The sequence below is a fragment of the Nylanderia fulva genome, unplaced genomic scaffold (genome assembly GCF_048542155.1).
Source record: "Nylanderia fulva isolate GAGA-0341 unplaced genomic scaffold, ASM4854215v1 Scaffold34, whole genome shotgun sequence".
In the NCBI taxonomy this organism is placed as follows: domain Eukaryota; kingdom Metazoa; phylum Arthropoda; class Insecta; order Hymenoptera; family Formicidae; genus Nylanderia; species Nylanderia fulva.
Window position 1 is genome coordinate 1,198,478 of NW_028190411.1, and position 21,040 is coordinate 1,219,517.

The 21,040-nt window shown below is 37.6% G+C and overlaps 1 protein-coding gene across 1 annotated transcript in view; it reads right to left on the reverse strand.

Moving 5' to 3' along the window:
* LOC114937463 (uncharacterized) overlaps positions 1-21,040 on the reverse strand; it is a 157,869-nt gene that overhangs the window by 95,345 nt on the left and 41,484 nt on the right. Inside the window, exon 2 of the mRNA XM_085485074.1 lies at positions 16,267-16,297. The gene's annotated coding sequence lies outside the window, so the exon portion shown is untranslated. The remainder of the gene's footprint in view (positions 1-16,266; positions 16,298-21,040) is intronic.

Sequence of the window (21,040 nt, forward strand, 5' to 3'; positions counted from 1 at the left end):
GTGTATATTTATTTAATAAAAAATTTCAAATTATTGAGACAAATGTAGAATAATGTAAAAAATCCAGATAAATAATAAAATTTCCTGACAATTCCAGATTTATAAAATTCCCTGAGAATGCTCGCGGTTTTCCAGATTTCCTTAATCACTAGACACCCTGGTTGTCAACGATTTTTAATGACACAGAAAATTAACGTGCTGAGAGTCATCAAGGAAAGTGTATATTTATTTAATAAAAAATTTCAAATTATTGAGACAAATGTAGAATAATGTGAAAAAATCCAGATAAATAGTAAAATTTCCTGACTTTCTTCCCTGACAATTCCAGATTTATAAAATTCCCTGAGAATGCCCGCGGTTTTCCAGATTTCCTTAATCACTAGACACCCTGGTTGTCAACGATTTTTAATGACACAGAAAATTAACGTGCTGGGAGTCATCAAGGAAAGTGTATATTTATTTAATAAAAAATTTCAAATTATTGAGACAAATGTAGAATAATGTGAAAAAATCCAGATAAATAGTAAAATTTCCTGACTTTCTTCCCTGACAATTCCAGATTTATAAAATTCCCTGAGAATGCCCAGGTTTTCCAGATTTCCTTAATCACTAGACACCCTGGTTGTCAACGATTTTTAATGACACAGAAAATTAACGTGCTGGGAGTCATCAAGGAAAGTGTATATTTATTTAATAAAAAATTTCAAATTATTGAGACAAGTGTAGAATAATGTGAAAAAATCCAGATAAATAGTAAAATTTCCTGACTTTTTTCCCTGACAATTTCAGATTTCCCTGAGAATGCCCGCGGTTTTCCAGATTTCCTTAATCACTAGACACCCTGGTTGTCAACGTCGATCGAAATATCCGTATATGCTATCGGAAAAAAGTGGGACACAGAATTATAATATATATCCATGACAGCTTGCTGCGCCGCCAACAGACTTTCTCATCAATGCTCGCGTATTAACATCGTCTCGATACATCCGGAGGATCTCTATCCGAGCGATTTTAACAGCGATCTCGTTCCAGAGGCTCGCGGTCGCATGTCGAGCGACGAGGAAAATAACATGAAACCGCGGAGTGTTTTACGCGGATAATCATCGTGAGAATGGCCGTGGTCCAGCGGGCAGTTATATGGATCCTTCTATACAAGAAGATTGCGTCCGTGAGATTTTTCAAACGAGTTAATGACATTCGCACGATTCGTTGATCTATGCCGGAGTCGCGGGAGTCATCGGGAGTATATAATGATCTCTCGGTGATTTCCGAGTCCTCCTTCAAAAGACGTGTAGAACAGTGGACAATTATTACGAGACGCGAGAGGCCGATCGATGACCCTACGTGAATTCTCGATTATTATCAAACAGACACGTTCGCGAAACTACGGATTTCTGACGCGACATAATTATAATCTTCCCTGTGTGTAAAACGCCGACTTTGATTGATTCGAGCCGCCACAAAAGTGCCCGATATAATCACTATATAATCCCGCGGAAGTGACACGTTGAAAAAATGAATTCTTCTTCGAAGCGTGGGTGAGTATAGATATGAGAATACGTCTGCGCTTTAACGCTTGCAATAACGCGCGATTTCGATGACTCCACAATCATTACAGGGAGACGGACTTTATCTTTACGGCTCAATCTTTCCCGCGGAATCGCCGAGTCGAGGGTGGCCACCGATAACAGATAACGGGTCGGGACACCGCGGCGTGCTAGCTCGAGTATTTGCTTATCGGTACGTCCTAAGCGGAAGAAGACGTCTCATCCGTTACAGTTCGAGCGTTAGTACAATACCATTCGACCTCGAGTCGAATAAGTTGCGACTTTTCGCACGAAGAAAACGTCGGGCACGAAAAATTACGATGTAACTTTTGTAATCGTGGATCGTATCGATTTGTTAGAAAAACATTTATAATATCTGTAATATTATGTTTTAGCTTTACATAAAATATATTAATTTATAAATAATTTTATTAGAATAAAATAAAATTTTTTAAAAATTTGTATCGATTTGTTGGAAAAATATTTTTTTATTTTAACATTTATAATCTTTTTTTAATAGCAAATAATCTGTAGTATTATATTTTAGCTTTACATAAAATATATTAATTTTATTAGAATAAAATAAAATTTTTAAAAAATTCTCTTCATTCCGCGATGGATGTTTCTTGGTATTCGAAACAGCCGCGGAAACATCCCGAGCCCGCACGTCTTCCACGGCGACTCCATAAAGTATTCCCGAAGGGACGTCAGGTGAATTCACCTCTTTCTCTTTCTCCACACAAGACTGCGCTGCTACAAAATGGCGAGCTCTCGAAGGAGAAGAACGCCGCGGCTCTATATCGCGCTGCTCCTTCTGCACTCTCTATATCGTGATTCCGCGAAGTCATACGATTTCCGACAAAACGAGTCTACGAGTGATAAACTTACCCAGGAAATTAACTAGTCTCGAGAGGGAACGAGCGCGCTCGTTACGACTCGGTGTACTCGACTCCGCGGTATGCGCTTGTCGGCGGATATAATCGGCACATAAACAATGAAACCTCTGTGAAATTAGAGTTTCGTTTTCAGAATTACGATATAATTGAGAGAGAGAGAGAGAGAGAGAGAGAGTTCAGGAAGTCTAGAATTTTTTGCGGAAAAAAGGGAGCCAAAACGCTGTCAATTATATCGAGAAATTCTGAAAATATGCTTGCTACACAGAGAAAATGTTCTCTTAGAATTTACCCTGAAAATCATGATAATCGTGGGACAATATATGGTATTGGAAGAATTTTATAAATTTTTCTGAATAATATTTATCACTATAAAAATATTAATATCTATCACAATAAGATATAAAATATACTCGATTAATTTTATGTACTTATTAATATTTTTTATTGTGGTAGATATTAATCAGAGAAACTCTTATAAGATTCTTCCAACACTATATATTATCCTACAATTACCATGATTTTCAGGGTAAATTCTAAGAGAAAATTCTCTCCGTGCTGAATGAAATTCTCGCACCTTTTTCTTGACTTCGCGAATTTTTTGCATCGAAAAGAACTGTCAATGAAAGCGTCAGCTTGAAATTTAAATATTCGCTACGGAGAAGAGGATTAATTTAACGCATCTCTTCGAAGAATAGATAAATCGACTGTCTCTTGTCTCACGCATTTCCACGTTCTAAATGGACACATCGTTCGGTTCTATGACAATCTGGTACGTGAGATGAAGCGACACCGGCATCGGTGAAGAAGTCTCAAGATCGTGCTGTATCGTCGCAAGGACGAAGCGCAAAAACTACGTTTAAACTTCGCTCTCTTCACTCTCCAGCCTACCGTAATGGACTTTCGCGATAAATCAGATGAGAACGTGCCTCATCGTATGCGTCAAGAACGGCGTGACGTATATACTTGATGGGCAATACTCTTGTTGAAGGTATCGCATATATATATAACAGTAAAGATTTCCGAGATGAAAAAATGGAGCTGGAGAAACTCGATTTGTAGCTCTTTCAATGAGAGAGACAAAAAAAAAAAAAAAGAAAGAAAGGGGTAGAGAAAAGGAACGTATTGTCTCGGACTGAAGAATCTCGGGATGCACGCGCCCCGTATAATAAATCTCGGCAACGTTATAGGCGCGGATTCCTCGCCGTTCTTCTTGCTGCGTTTCTTTCGCCGGTACTTGGATCACGTGGTAATTGCCAGCAAATATTTCTCGCAGCGTCGGCTGAATAACGAGAGTAAAAGAAGACGGAGAGAGAAGGCTTAAACAGATACAATTTGGTCAACGAGAGGTAGAAAGAATTTCGGGTTAATTAATTTCGCCTAATTATAAGTCTCAGACGCGATTCTCAATGAAGGAAAATAAATATCTCTGCGACTTTGCTTTTTAAAACCGTATAATATAAATTGTTGAAAAACTTTTTCTCTCTCCCGCGTGCCACTCTTTCACCATTGATAATCGCCATTTATCGGTATGCGAGCTCTCGAATGGCAACGGGATGCCACGACGCGACGTTCTGCACGAACGAACGAACGGTTCGAAGAGAGAGAGAGACGAAGACGACGACGAGTACTGGGTCTAGCAGAGTGTTTACTGTTCGGCCGGGCTGTAGATCGCCTCTATCTTCGATCTGGTCTCTCTTCTCGGCCGTGCTCACAGCCTGAATGGCAAAGAGGAACGAGGCACGTTGAAGATCCTCGCGTCACACGGCGCTACTCACCGGAGAATTTACAATCGCGCGCTGTTCATCCTTTATCGAGCGGCATTCGGCTTACGCGTACGTATAGATACGTCTTCGCGAAATTCGCGAGGAACGCGCGGCGCGCGTCTCTCCTCGTGAATGTGTGCACTCTCGAACGTGACCTCGAGCGAGTTCCCGCGGCGCGAACTCGCGAGGCTCCCGTTCGAAAGGGGAATTCGATATATATTATAAATTAGGTAAAAATTATTATAAAAATTTTCGGATCCTATATTTTTCGCGCCTATTTCTCCATATGTATAAGTTTGGAGATTAATTTATATATGGAACTTTGTGATCTCAAACCAAGAGATACAGTTCCGATTAATTAATTAATTAATTTTTCGTGCTTTGGCTCTGTTGGCCGATTTAGAAAACGTTATATTTATATTCTTTATATTGAGAGCCGATCGACGGCGCGCGTCTCTCCTCGTGAATGTGTGCACCCTCGAACGTGACCTCGAGCGAGTTCCCGCGGCGCGAACTCGCGAGGCTCCCGTTCGAAAGGGGAATTCGATATATATTATAAATTGGTAAAAATTATTATAAAAATTTTCGGACCTATATTTTTCGCGCCTATTTCTCCATATGTATAAGTTTGGAGATTAATTTATATATGGAACTTTGTGATCTCAAACCAAGAGATACAGTTCCGATTAATTAATTAATTAATTTTTCGTGCTTTGGCTCTGTTGGCCGATTTAGAAAACGTTATATTTATATTCTTTATATTGAGAGCCGATCGACGGCGCGCGTCTTTCCTCGTGAATGTGTGCACTCTCGAACGTGACCTCGAGCGAGTTCCCGCGGCGCGAACTCGCGAGGCTCCCGTTCGAAAGGGGAATTCGATATATATTATAAATTAGTAAAAATTATTATAAAAATTTTCGGACCTATATTTTTCGCGCCTATTTCTCCATATGTATAAGTTTGGAGATTAATTTATATATGGAACTTTGTGATCTCAAACCAAGAGATACAGTTCCGATTAATTAATTAATTAATTTTTCGTGCTTTGGCTCTGTTGGCCGATTTAGAAAACGTTATATTTATATTCTTTGTATTGAGAGCCGATAAAAATATTTATTTCTGAAAAATTATAACGCTCTTATATATTGTATTAAAATAAAATTGTAAAATTAATGTAAGTACAGGCCACCTCAAGAGCATAAATTATTACGATGTTAATGAATGTTATAAATTTTAATATTATATGACTCCACTGATGAATTTAATTATTTCGATATATATATTATCTCTCGTATAAATCGATGATTGAATTTTTTACGCGCGCGACAAATGCGACGATCGAGTGTTTCCACGTCTTCGCGAAGAGAGAAACCACTCTTGTATACCCTCTCGAGGGGGATCGATCCGCGGAGATTCGAAGCCTCCTCGCCGTTTATCTTTCGAATACCTGAGCACGTAATAACGAGTGCTCTCGTCTCGCGAACACGCGGCATTATTCAACACTTTGCACACCCACAGAACCCGAGGAACGGAACGCGTGGGCGAACGGGCGGACTGGACATATCGCGAGGAGGAGAGGTTTGGTCGCTCTTCGCCGCGGGTGCGCTTCATCCCCGAGATGAGCTGAGAGGAGGACACGCGAAGCTCTTCCGACGGGGTCGACGAACTTTTAACCAGTTTCTCTTCAGATTCGCCGCCGCGCGCCGTTATGTTCAGCGCGCGACAAAACATCGAGGCATAATTCAAGCGCCGCGTAATTTACAATCGGACGATGATTTACGGAATTTGAGTATCCCCGATGTAAAAACAACCGGACGCGCGAATGCGGTTACCGTTACGGAGACGCGCCGCGAGGATATATTATTAATCGAGGGATCCCTCGGAATTATTTTACATTCGACGAGAGAGAATGCCGACGATGAGGATCGCATTACGGATTTCGAAGTGCGCTTGTATGTTTTGTGTTTTCTATATGTATGTTACATCATCGTTTCGCAGTTTACGTGTCTGTTATATCGCGTGTGGCCGTAGAATCAATTTCGCCGGGCGAAACCAAACGAGATCAAACGAGCTCGTAAATTTTAACTTTATTGATACGAAGTACTAAAGCTGGTCAATTTAATTGATATTAGTAATTCTCGCAAATTTATTTCATTCATATATTTTATATTTGTTATATATGTTTCTTATATCACGTATATATATTTATTTTTTTTTATATTTTTATATAAAATTTATTTATATATATATTTTATTTTTATTTTTTTTTTCACACATATATTTCCTTATATAATTTATATTATACTTCTCTCATAAATCTCATATTATTATATTTATTATATTTCCAGCCATAGAATCTGTGATAAAAAGTTGCTAATAGACATTGTCAAATATTTTTAATGCACTTATAATCAGATAACCCACACGTTTTGTGGTTTTCTTTTTTTTTTTTTACATTTTTTACACATTTTATAAAATGACCCGTCTCGGTGAAAAGATGGCGGATGGTTCATTTAACCGACGTTTCACGTATCGTTGCACGTACGTCCGATTATTCTTCGTAAGAAGCGAAAGCGGAGAACCGTGCGCGCGTTATGGCGGTGCATCATCGCGGTGCATCGCGTGCAGGAGCATCGCTCGCGCCTGGAGGTCCCGTCCGTGGATCAGTGGATCAACTCCTAGCATCAGCGTCTAGACCGGCCGCTGCATCCCGCCGCGAGACGTTCGGCCGTGAAAGAATCACTCGGTAAATTGAATCTCCGAAACCCGCTGGGGGAAAAAAAAATTAAAAAAAAAAAAAAAAAAAAAAAAACGCAACCTCGTTTTCTATTTGGAATATTAATTTCGAGACTCTCGGCGCGCGCAATCACGGGACAGGATTTATCCCCGACGCGACATAACTGGCATATCTCTCGTTGCTTATCAAACGTAATCGGGTGAGGTTTCCTCATCAAGATCGCGAATATCGTTTCGACAAATTCAATTCCCCATCGATTTTTTATTTTTATCATTTTAATGCGCATCTGTATGTTACGCGTGTTGAAGATCAGCAAGATTTATCTCGATTCTCGAAGGGTATCGCTCCTTGAAAAATTCCTAAGCCGGATTTTAGTCCTATACAAAGAGATCCTCGAAAGCATTTCGGATTATGTGTTTCATAAAATTCAAAACATACTCAATTATACAAATGTATAATTAAAAAATCAATTTCGAATTTTTAAAATAAGCAGAATCTTTATTTTAAAATTATGTCATCTATTCGCATGTTTAAACTCGCTAAAACCTATTTGAATAATTATTAAAAAAAAATTGTTGGAGTGTATCGATATTTTTCATCGGAGCAAAATGCATCCTAAATGTGCGTATTATGAATCAATGAATATTCGATTAAAAAAGGGATATACGAAATGTTTGGAAATATAGAAAAGTGAGTGTATTCTTTTAAAAGATCGGTTTCGGTAAGAAGATAATCGTAAGCATTTTATATAAGAATGTGACGTAATAATAACAGTGTGTGCAAATATTTGACTGGTTATGCGGCATTCCGGCGAAGCGAGGCAAACGCGATGCCTTGACCTCAACCCTTTCTCAGATCGACGTATGCGATCGCGGATAAATCATTAGTCACGCTTCTCTCTGTCTCTGTCTCTCCTTTTTGTCGATTTAACGAAGATGTTCCGCAGAAATGAGTAAATACTTGGCGTATTTGCATAATTTCTATACGCGAAATCAGTAATTGCAATCTGCCGATTGAACTTTATGCAGCTCGAAAAATTATTTGCTAGAAAAATATAATATAAATAAGTGTAACAAAATTTGCTGGCTGAATTATCGCTATATCCCTGATACTTAAATTAATTGTTGTTTCAATCTTACAATTTACCCTTTATTCAATATTTATACATCAAGATTGGACTTGACTTATCTTGCTGTTAATAATATTCAATAAAAAAATAATTTCGAAGAAAGAAATTTAAAAAATCCACAATGCAAATGCTATATAAAAACACACATAACGTGCTGTATAGAAATAAAGTTTTCTCTCCCCTTCCATTTCATAAACTTCAATCTCGGTCAAGAGAACCTAGCAGAAAGAAACATGACGCACATCAGATGCAATCGTTTATAATTGTCGTTCGATGTTCTTTCTTTTTCCGGCGATAGGAATTAGCATCGTCTGCGCCATGCATATTCACGCATAGATCTCTCCAAGTTGGGTGCAAGAAGGTACTCATCGCAGTTACCCTTGGTATTTGTCGGTCGATTGATACCATCTTTCTCTCTCTCATTCTCGTCCTTGCAGACGCGCGAGACTCGTTGCGCGTAATTTGCATAAATAAAAAGTTGGCGACACGCGCGATAATAGGCGACTTATATCGTTCACGGGATAGTTACCTTTATCGTAAGCAAATCGTTGATCGCCGATAAATTAAATCTCGAATGTCGAAACGTTTACGACGACATCATCGTGTCGTCGAGGCCGAAGAGAGCAAAGTCGTAATAGAGATTATTAGACAAACGAGTATTCGCGAGACGCGGCGAATAAAATGCAATTAATTGCACGGAGAAAATTCGAGATTAACATAAAATAAGCCACTCGTCTACGGGGAAGCTAGACGTTTACGTTTGTTTCATATATATAATAAATTCCCTCGGAATACAAATTTTCCTAAAAACCTCGCTACACGATCCTATCAATACGAAGTTTACAAGATGTTCCAGGCTTGTTTCGCGCTCGTCGAAAATAATCAGCTCGGCAAACTCGCGACGATTTGCGAAATCCGATGCACCCCAAGTATACTCATTAGCAGCGCGATCGGGTATTATCCTCTCTGATTACGACGCGGTGATTATCACGGTTTCTTATCGCTATCGGCGCGCATAATTAATTCCTCGGTCGCTCGTAACGTCGGATTTGTTAAGGTAGCGATAAACATACGAAAGGGATTACATATCTCGCGCGCGAAACTTTCTCCTCTCGCGTCCTCAAAGGTCGTCCCGTATATACGCGAAGACGCGACTGCACCTGCGCATCGGGTATAACGACGATATGTCCATCCGCGAAGAGAAAAAGCGCTGAGAAACACGAAAAAAAAAAAAAAAAAAAAAAAAAGGAAATGTTCGCACGCGCGAAACAGAGAAGCCGTAGGCTTCGGCGGCTCGCTTTGTTCGATTCCGATTGCTCATTGTTTATTTTCGCGCGTTAAATAACACCTCTACCGCCAGCGCAGCGCCTGTATGCAGCCTAATGCGCCTTTTCTGCGTCCTTGAAACGACGAATACAACGTTCGCTCGGAGAGAGTGGTAGTAACGTCTCCCCGGTTAATTGCTCGGGTTGCGCTACGTCTCGCTGGCGCCGGATCTTTACATCCTATATAGTATAGAGATGCTGCGCCTCACGTTTAGGAGGACGAGCTCGCGCGAATTATTATTCGCCGGACGCACATTAGCAACATCGTGTCATTGTATCATTCGCGTAAATAAGCAACGACTTCTCCTGGCAAAAATTCAGAAAGAAGCGAATGATCTCGCATTATTGTAGACATGCTCGAAAAAAAGCATATTTAATCAGGGTGTCGAGCAGGCTCGATGAAAAAAATTCCCTGATTTTTTCTGATTTTTCAAGACCAGAAATTCATTTTTTTCCTGACTTTTTAGTATTATTTTTCCAAATATATATCATTTGCATATATCTATATATGATAAATTAATTAAATGTTAAATCATGAAATCCTTGAGATATTTTTGTCATGAAAAGGTTCGGAAGTTAAAAAAAATTTAAATCAATTATACAATCTGCATTATAAACGATAATCGAAACAAACATGTCACTATAAACTTATTTAAATAATCACTTTTTTTATTTATATTATATCAAATATTTTAGTTTTGCCTCTATCAAATACATTGAAATAAAATAACACGACGATAAAAATATAAATTAACGAACACGCTGTATATGAATCGATTTTTAACACAGAAAATTAGCGTGCTGGCAGTCAAGGAAAAGTTTATATTTATTTAATAAAAAAATTTCAAATTATTGAGACGAATGTAGAATAATGTAAAAAAATTCAGATAAATAGTAAAATTTTCTGACAATTCCAGATTTATAAAATTCCCTAACAATGCCCGATTTTCCAGATTTCTTTGACCGCTAGACATACCCTGACATTTAATTTTGTTTTTTGTAATTTTTATTATTAAAATAATTAATTCCATTCATTAAATTTTAAACTTTTTGTAATTATTAAATCATCTCTTATCATAACGTTGAAAAAAAAAAAACGCTATTTATTACAATAGCGGAACGCTTATCTCGCTCTTCGTAGTAAGAAGCGTCATTTGTGACAGCAACCGCGATGCAGATAAGGGGCTTCATTTTCGACGCGATCTTGAAGCGCGATTAGAATAACGACGGTGCTTCATCCGGACGCGACCACGAAGGCTCTTTTGTCGCTGATGCACACGCACATATAGTTCCGGGTGGAAGAATAGAAGGACGAGCCTGACATTTCGGCGACTACTGCGGCGTTGCTAATGAGACTCCTTTATGCTAATCGCTCGCGTGCTCGCTCCTGTGAATCCGCTCGACTCATGAATTTTATCGTCGAGTTCCATCATTTTCTTCGTAGACCACGAGCCTACGAAGAAACGGATTGAGTCGTCAGAGCTCCGGCGAGAAAGAGACCAGAGAGCGTCCTTCTCTTTCGCATTCGGGGCCAAGTGTCGCCTCTTCGGATGGAAAAAATGGGAAACATTCTCGAGGGACACGACGATCCAGATAGGAGAGGCCCGAGAGAACCGTAGTATTTTTTTTTTTGGTCGACGGCCGGTCATCACCTCGAGAGAAAATTCGCGCCCTCAACTCCGAAGCAGCTGTTTATATCGCGTGGCCGCGCAATTCCCTTCATTTGCTGCAGCATCAGCATCCGCCGCTTCCAGGATGATTAAGGAAGATAAATATGGAGCACCGAGCGCATTAGAGCAGAGCATGCGCGTATATATGTGTGTATATACCGTACAGAGAAACATATATAATCCTTGAAGAAGCGCGGCGTAGTTTCTAAAGTGCTCGATGGAGTTTAAGATTCAAGACGCAAAAGGCCAAAAAAATCACGTCGTCGACTTATTCGATAAATTCCACATTTTTCTCGAAATAAATATTCGTCGATCGCGACAAGGCCGATTAGCGCCAACCTTGAGTGAATCGATTTCTAAAGGTACGATCATTTCCTTCTCTCACGCTTTCGCGAAGATCACGAAGATATAAATTCCCGTGTCGCTCAAGGATATTCGTTTCTGTTTAACGGACAAATACTTGAATCCTCTTTTGCGTGTTGAAACCTCGAATTAAGAAATAAATATCCTATTTAACGCGTGCATTTAGGATTCGTCAAGGCTATATAATTTTCACTGCATCGAGATTACATAAAGGAAGCTCGTACATACATATGCGATAAAAGACACGAGGGATGGCCAAGAAAAATAAAATGGAAGTGAAACGATCGCGATTTTCGCCGACGAAGACGCGTCGTAAAAACGCGGGAAAAAACATCCCTTGGGCGTTCGCCAAGAATGAAGCCGACGATAGCTTCGAAGATCCTGACCTTGGAGTAACGAGAGAGAAAGAGAGAGGAGGGTCACGCCCTACCGTGAGAAAATTAATTGATATACATTTTTGTCCCATTTCGCCTCTCTTTCTCCTGCCTCGTTACTTGTATATTACCGAGGATCGGCGCGCTACCGATTGCAGTGCAGCAACCTCGATTACTAGCGATGGACAACAGGCAGCAACAACGAACGACAACAGCCGAGCCGAGCCGCAGAACTCGACACAATGGGCGTAACAAATGGCGGAGCTTTATCCCCGCTGTCGTAATAATAAAGTGGTGGATGCCGCAATCGTCTTTGCGGTCGATTAGTAATGATTACGCGCGATTAAACGGCAGCGATTACGGCCACCGCACTGGTTCGCCAGTATATAGATGAGATGGGAGAGTGAGCGGCGAGGAAGAGAAACGTCCTTGCAAGGATAAAGCCGCGCTGCCAGCAACAACCTGGTGCATAACCCGCGAGACTCCGGTGCACATCTCGCGACTGTTCGCGCTCGCGCTCTCTGTCTTGACTCTCGAGACTCCCAAGACGCCCTTCCCAAGACCGATGGCATTCTACGGGCGCATTCCGCGTAGGAATGAAATTAATCGCGCGCAATCACGGTCCAATTATGAGCGAAGAGTGCGAGAATGCGAGCGATTGCAATCGAGGGGTTTGAATGAAGAAGACTCTGCGCGGAGAAAAACGAAAAGTCGCAATAGCGCGGCCACTTACATACTTGTGTCTCGATAATATGTCTGCACGATCAGGGTGTCCAGCAGACTCGGTGAACAAATTTCAGAAATTCATTTTTTTCTTTGACTTTTTAGTATTATTTTTTCCAAATATATACACAGAGAGAATTTTCTCTTAGAATTATGGTATTGGAAGAATTTTATAAGAATTTCTCTGATTAATATTTACCACAATGAAAATAGTAATATCTACCACAATAAAATATAAAATATGTTTGATGAATTTTACTATGTACGTATTAATATTCCGAATATAATCGTATTAATAATTTTTATTGTGATAAATATTAATCAAAGAAATTCTTATAGAATTCTTTCAATAATATTGTCCATGATTTATTTAAATAATCACATTTTTTATTTATATTATATCAACTATTTTTGAAATAAAATAACACGACGATGAAAATATAAATTAACGAATACGCTGTAAATGAATCGATTTTTAATACAGAAAATTAGCGTATTGGAAATCAAGGAAAAATTTATATTTATTTAATAAAAATTTCAATTATTGAGACGAATGTAGAATAATGTAAAAAAATCCAGATAAATAGTAAAATTTACTGGCTTTTTCCTGACAATTCCAGATTTATAAAATTCCCTGACAATACCCGGTTTTCTAAATTTCCCTGACAGCTAGACACCCTGACGATGAGAAAATTTAAGTTTGATAAGTTTTTGCAAACATAATATCATTTTCATTCGCAATTTTAGAATTGTCAGTGTGTGCGGAGAGAAACATATTAATATTATTCTAATTATATATTAATGTATTTGTATAATGACAATATTTATATAGAGCAATATATAAGAAACCTAAAACTTTTTTAATAATTTTTTTAAATACTTGTAATAAATGCGAAAGATATCTAGATATCGAACATTTTTACACAAGTCGAATCTAAAGGATACAAACGCTTTTCTTTTAGCACGAATTTAAATGTCACCCCCTGTAATTTATTTACATAATTCTTACATTATTAGCTCGTTACTTTTAGCTATGGCTCGATCGATATTCATTAGATTCGAAGAGACGTCCGTCTTATAAATGCGGCAAATCCAAGTCTAATGAAATTGCAGTAAATTCGCCCGCGGCGAATAATCTTAACCGAATGCGACGTCTTGTTATAATGTTAGCTCGAGATAAATCGCTTCAATCAGCGAGAGACGAGATATTTCTTATCCGAAGCCGCGCGCGACAGTATTAAATCAGATAATCGCCTTGCGTTCGAGTAATCGCGTTGAATAAATGCAAACTCCGTAAACGAGAGACTCTTTGCTCGAGAGAGATGTATTATTTGCCAACTTTTAAGTACATGTATATTTTACAACACGAACCGACGACATACCAAAATATTCGCGGACGCCGAAACGTCAAAATGTCATAATTATGCATCGGTTTTTTTCTTTTCTTTCGTCCTGTATTTCGTATTAACGCGCATTAATCTTGAAATTGTAATGTACGCACGGTGATTTATTTTTCAAGTGCAAGTGTCCTCGATTATTCTCTCCGCAAAAACAAATATGTACTATATAATTCAAGAGAGAATCCTGGCTTCCTTCGCGCGTCTAAATTTGTACAAGCTTCGAGAAAAAAAACTGTCAGATGAATATCGACCACGTGTCACCACGTGCTTCTCGATTCGGAGATACATGCGCTCGTTAATCACGAAATATACGGTCACCTACCAGGGAAGAAAAAAAAACGACGAGAAATGCCGGAAAGCGGAAATCCATGAGTTTCGATGAGATACGACTTAATCCCATGTGTGTCGCGCACAGGTGTATATCTAAAGTTTTTTTTATATATTTTATATATCGAGTAAAAAAAGAGATGCTGGACAAATCCGGGGATAAATTCCGAATGGGCGCAAAACTTTTACCTTGACGACGGATTTAAGTTTAATGAAGCTTTAAATTACCTTCAGAAGCAGACGCAACATGATCGAGCTATAGTCAATATAATATATACCTACATTGTGTTCACGAATGCTCGCTTGAATAGTGTTATTCCGTGTGTGAATTAAGTCCACGATTTTTTGCTATCGAGTTCTTCTATTATTACGATGCGCACGCAAGTCTCGAGCATGAGTCCGCCGATTAGTAATTACAAATATTGCTTATTAACGTGATGGCAAGGAAAACGGGTTCCATTGTAAATAAGCGATAATTGCCGGCATTTATATACAATAATTTTTAAACCACCAGTGGTGCGTAATCCTTCAAAGAAAAGGTCAATAAATCTCAATTTTCCCGCGTTATCTCATGCAATTAATCTCTCTCGAAAAAAAACATATATACGAGATCAGATCTATCGCAAAATATGAATGAGGCGATTCTTTTCTATACAGACAATAAGCTTCAATTCTTTTCAATAATAACTTTTTATCAGTGCTCTATCCAAACATATATGACAAACAAAACATCCCTTATTTAAAACATAATTAACAATAAATCCCTTATTATAAAAAATTCTTTGTTAGAGTCCATTTTAATTCTTTCGCCTCGAGATACACGTAAATCACATAGAATTATTAAGTAATTAAATACGTGTGTTTTGCGAAAGAGGAATAGATTGATGCGGCGAGGAGGTAGCGACATGCAAATACTGCTACTATTATTGCTCTAATAAAACCACGCGATTTTACGATCACCGATATTAAACGACGATGCTTGTTCACGATCATTAGAAGACGATCCCCTAGCTGGATTAGAGAAACGTTTAAATTTAATCGAGTAATAACTTCTTACTTTTATTCATCCGGTATCCAGTATTAAATATCATACCATACGATAGCCTTTCAAAAAAGATATGGATACTTTGCAGAATCCACATTACTATATGGTAATCAATAGGAAAGATCGCTTTACCAAGAGTGATTAATAGAATCGATGTGAAAATAATTAATATTTTATATTAATTTTATGTATTACACACTTTGGTTATAATACATAATTAATGTATGTTACATAATGTATAAAAATATAAATTTTAAAAAATGATAATTAAAAAATATTAAATTTTTTAATTTTATAATAGCATTATTTGCTAACATGATTAAATCAGTTATTTTTTGGGCCAGTGGACCTACCTTTTGGCCACATCATCATTCTGACTACATCAGATATATAACTTTGACCTCCTTCAAAAATCCTAATGAAAGAGATAAATTTCTTCCGTTTCCGGCTAATTCGCCGGTGCATGATCATAATTTTATGCTCGGACACAATCGTTTATTATACATCGTTGAATTTAATCGCCACGTTATCGATCAAAATGATCTCATTGATATTTTTCTAATAATTTTTCCAATATATATTATTACTTATAATAAAATTTTCACACTACATGGATGAATAGACTACAAAAAATTAGGACAATCAACGTTTGTTAAAAGAATAAGTTATTTTTATATGTATAATTGTTACTATATACAATTAATAAAATCACACACACAAACGCGTTCTTTAAATAAAATAAATAAGTAAAATCTAAATTGAAATTCTTTATACTTTATATTTTAATTTGCACTTGTATATGCAATATGCTTTAATTATGTATTAAAGGCATCTATTAAAATCTAAAAAATTTGATTTAATTCCTTCTAGTCCATCCAGGTAACGGATCTATCTACAACTACAATCTACAACTATACAATCTATAAATCCGTTACCTTAACATTAAATAAAAGTTTATCTCACTCACCGATGCACCACAGCGAAGTAGTTGATGTTATCTGTAACATACAAATATAAAATCTAAATTATAGCATCATTCAAATTAATTATCACTAATATTAAATTAAATTAAAAATTAAAATTTAGAAATTAGTACAAAAAATATATTCTACTCCCGTTTATGTGTCTATGATTTTATTAAACGTGTTTATAAGAAATTGTTCTTTTTTCAGAGATTTCTACTTGATATTCGCTTTCTTATCGATATTTCCAACTAACATCAAAACTAAAGAATACTCGAAAATAAATAAATATTATCGAAATTAATCGTATAAGCATTCTCCGACGAAAACTGCGTCAATCAACTGTCCTTTTGTCGCTTCTTCTACTTCTTCTTTTTTTTTTTTTTTTTAATTGAAGCTGCATCTCTATACGCGATACATTAAGTAATAAATAGTAAAAAGTTAACATCTCGTAATGCACCCACAAGAGAGCCGTTTCATTGGAATCGGAATTACGACGGAGAACATATGCCTGTGGTACCAACGAGGTCACGACAGGTGACGTCATTCTCGTGGATGATCACTGTCTTCGCGGCAGAAGATACGACCTTGAGGTGTCTCCGCGCTTCGATGTAGCAAGCAAGCTTAACGATTCATTGATCGCTTTCGATCGCACAACCGGCTCAAGTTAGGCTGGCTGGTTAATCGGCCGATCGATTCATGTCCGCAAACGAAATTATCGTTTTCCGATAGTTATTAATTTGCGCGCGTTAGTGCTCAAAATTATAGCTGTCTGTCTCCGTAATGTGTTAATCTCTATGCTAATGGCGCGAATCGATGTGCATAACATGTTTCTTTTATCGCTCACGCAAGTCAACGGAGCAAGATTTCTCCCGCAGAACTTCTTCGATGCTTAATCTCAAAGCCGAGAATAATAAATCGATAAATCGATATCAATCTGACCTAAGATCGATTTTTCAGATAAAATATAACTACATATTTTATTTTATATGTCGGAGATGGAGACTCGCATGCGCGCTTTTTTATGTAAATATTGATGTAGAAAGATTATTGAGATTTATACGATATTTAATATCAACATTTAGTCTATGTATATGTTAATTTTCAATATTTAATTCTACGTGACATTGTCGCAAATTCATAATATCGCAATTAATTATCCTTTGCCTTGAAGATTAATCGTTCTCACGAGAGATATCATTTCGAGCAGCACACTTGAATCTGTAATATCAAGGAAATTATATGTGTCTCTATACGTCTACACGATGATAATGATATCATCGCATAATGTTTCGTTCGTACATCGTGATACGATGTTTAAGAGGAAGCTGCGATTTCGCGTGGAATAAATGAAAATCGATTAGTTCCGCGTGCATCCGATTCAATTATATCGCGCGAGTTTTTTTTTTTTTTTTTAAACCGATAATGTTCGTTTCTTTAACATACACGTAGACCGTATAATATCGTCTATTTGCGGCCGCTTATCGCAGGTTTCTTCATCGATAATTCGCTTAATTGCAACGTGCCTTTTTGCGAAATTTTACGATCGCTCGTTTCTCACAGAGCCAGCAAGAAAAGCTACGTCGCCGTTTTTTTCCCTCTCTTATCGATTTGTCATACGAAAGTTAATTACGACACACACAGAGGAATTAACGAATTAACGATCTTGAGCGAAGGTTACTTATTCTAAGCTCGGTACTCTACGTACCGTTATTACCCTGTCGCGCAAACGTCGTACAAACACACTCTCGGCCATCGAGGGCAAGAAGCGCGAGATTTATCGATCATTATCAATGTAATTCCATTATACGCGAGTTATCGTATAATAGTATAAACCAAAGAAAATTCCTCGTCCTCCACTCGCGGCTTGTTCGCGTCATCGTGATTAGCATCGAGCATCCTAACAACCTGGAATTTCTCCATTTACACAGCTACTATCGATAATAATTTCTCTATCTCTCTCTTTCCCTCAGATATAAATAGATTTACATTATTGGATGCACACATCGCTAATGGTAACCGCGATTGGAACCATTACTTTATTATGCACTTAATTACTTCATTAGTTTCTCGATGTGGCGCGCGTCGTAGAAAGCGCACATTACACAAACATCTATATTATATGTACAAACATATATGTGTATAATGAAGATAGCGACTCCAAATTCGTATAAAAATGACGAGAATGCTTGAATAAATATCACACTGTCGCGAAATTAATTTTATTCTCGTGTTGAAATAATAAATTATCTTCCTGATTTTAAATTGCCATCCTTTATTTTGTCATAAATCCTTTAGTCGTAAACTTCGTTCTTTCGCAAATGAAAACAATGGAAACGTTAAATTCTCGCTATGCTTCTGTTCGCAAGTGAATTATTAAAGTTTCGAGGCTCGTCTGAACAAGATTTGTTTTTTTTTTTTTCAATATATATGTTGTACATTGCTAAACTAAAAGAAAAAGAAACCGAATAAAAGAACGATCATCGCATGATCTAAGGATATCAACTGTCAGGGACGATTCATTCTCTCTTATACGTTCGCGATTAAGCACGATAACTAATTTATCGCATATAAATACGACTTCTAATTAACTAGATCTTGAGTTTATCGTTTTTCAATCTTCTCTTTCGTTTATACGAATTCGCGAAGCTATCGTCAATTGAACGATTGAATAATTGTCGTGGAAAACTCTCTTCTTTTTTTTGTAAAAAATCCCAGAATAATTTTAAAAAATTTATATAATAATTTCAGCTAATTCTAATATAACGTGTAACTCTATTACAAGATATCTCTCTTATAAAAATCAAAACTACAATTTAAAAAAATAAGATGAAAAAAGTATCATTAAAAGTATAAGAGAACATCAGTTTTTTTCAATCACAAAAGAAAAAGAATTCCTTAAAACAGATCGTAAAGATCTTTCGGACGGTAAAAGTTTGTAAAATAAAAATCCACGTATTGCAATAAATCTTAATATTCTATCGCGCAGATGGGGAGAGAGCTGCAGCTCCATGAAGATTCACTCGCCAAACTGCATCGGACGCAACGATCCGAGGGCAAGGACCGTCGAGAATGCGGGTGATTTTTATAATGGGCGCAGAAGGACGCGGCTCGCCGGACTCACGCCGGGCGGCACAGGTCGAGTTTAATCGACTGTTCGGACCCGGCGCTCGCAGATGAGTTATCGATCGGCCTGTCATCGGTGACAGGTTATTGTTCCACGACGCGCGGGCAAGGCGCGTAAGTCAGGGTATACATGTGCGAGAGAGCGCGTATATACACTGTCGGCGTTTCGCGGGATCATTCCGAGAGACGGTCGGAGGCGATTTGTCACCACCATTAAGCTCACGTCAGATCGGTTTTTCATCTCTCGGGCCGCGGGTGGCGCGGATAGGCCTCCCCGATTCGTCACACAACCCTGAAAGTTAACAATAAATATATACGAACGGTAATTAGTCACGGCGGAGTCATTCGCGCGCGGTATGCGATACGCAAAAAAGTGCATCAACCGCGATTCTCGCGCTCGCGATGCCGCTCGCAGATTCATTATGCTGCGTCGAGTACGTAGCATTGTATATAAAGCATGCCGCGTGAAATGTAGATGACTGTGTTGTAATGCGATGAGAATGCGGAGAATGTCATTAAGAGAAACGTAGATCCGAAAAAGGTTCGATTTAAGAAAGAGGTTTTCTAATCATGGAAAAAGTCAAGTCGAATTTGACATCGTCGAAAATTCTTTGCCGCGGAAGTCTTTTATATACCAGGGTGTCCAACAGACAAGAAAAAAAAATTTTCTGATATTTTCCGATTTTCCAAGACCAGAAATTAATTTTTTTTTTCCTGACTTTTTATAGTATTATTTTTTTCCAAATATATCATTTGCATATATCTATATGATAAATCAATTAAATATTAAATCATGAAATCCTTGGGATATTTTTTATATTTATTTAATAAAATTATAATTATATAATTTATATTTATTTAATAGAAAATTTCAAATATTGAGACAAATGTAGAATAATGTGAAAAATCCAGATAAATAGTAAAATTTCCTGACTTTTTTCCCTGACAATTCCAGATTTATAAAATTCCCTGACAATGTCCGGTTTTCCAGATTTTCCTGACCGCTAGACATTCTATATACGTATCGAAATTTAGCTTATCAAATCGCGGATGCGAGCTCCTCGGGACTTTATTCGAGACACGTTTCGCCGACGTCGCGTTCGCAGAAAGTCGAAAATTTTCAAGAGAGAAGTGCAGTTGTCGTTCATCTCTCGCGATGTTGCGACTCGCGCGCAGCTAGCTCTCTCAGCGTCCCTTAACGGGATACAAGAGAGCAAAGGTGAGCGTACGAAGAAGCGCGTCCAACGGATCCGCGGCCCGACAAGGAATTATTTACGAGCCGTCTAATTAGGAGCTAATTATTAATGGCACGAAGTGATCGACTGCGGTGAATATCGTTGATTATCGTGCACGGCGAGTGCTATTAACGCTTAATTAACATATCGCTAACCACACACTTTCGACTACTACTATCATCTTTGCGAGAATCAGAGAATTTTTCTCTTGCCATTATTTCATCTAATTATATATAATTATCTCGTATAATTTTTAATAGTTCAATTTGGATTACAATTTACTAATATTGATTATTTAAGTAGCTTAATTGGTTTACCTACTTGGAAATAATTAAATTATTCAGTGGAATTATTATAAGATCCATCTCTTTTTGATCTCAATATTATTTAAGATTAAGTTTTTCAGATTGATTAAATT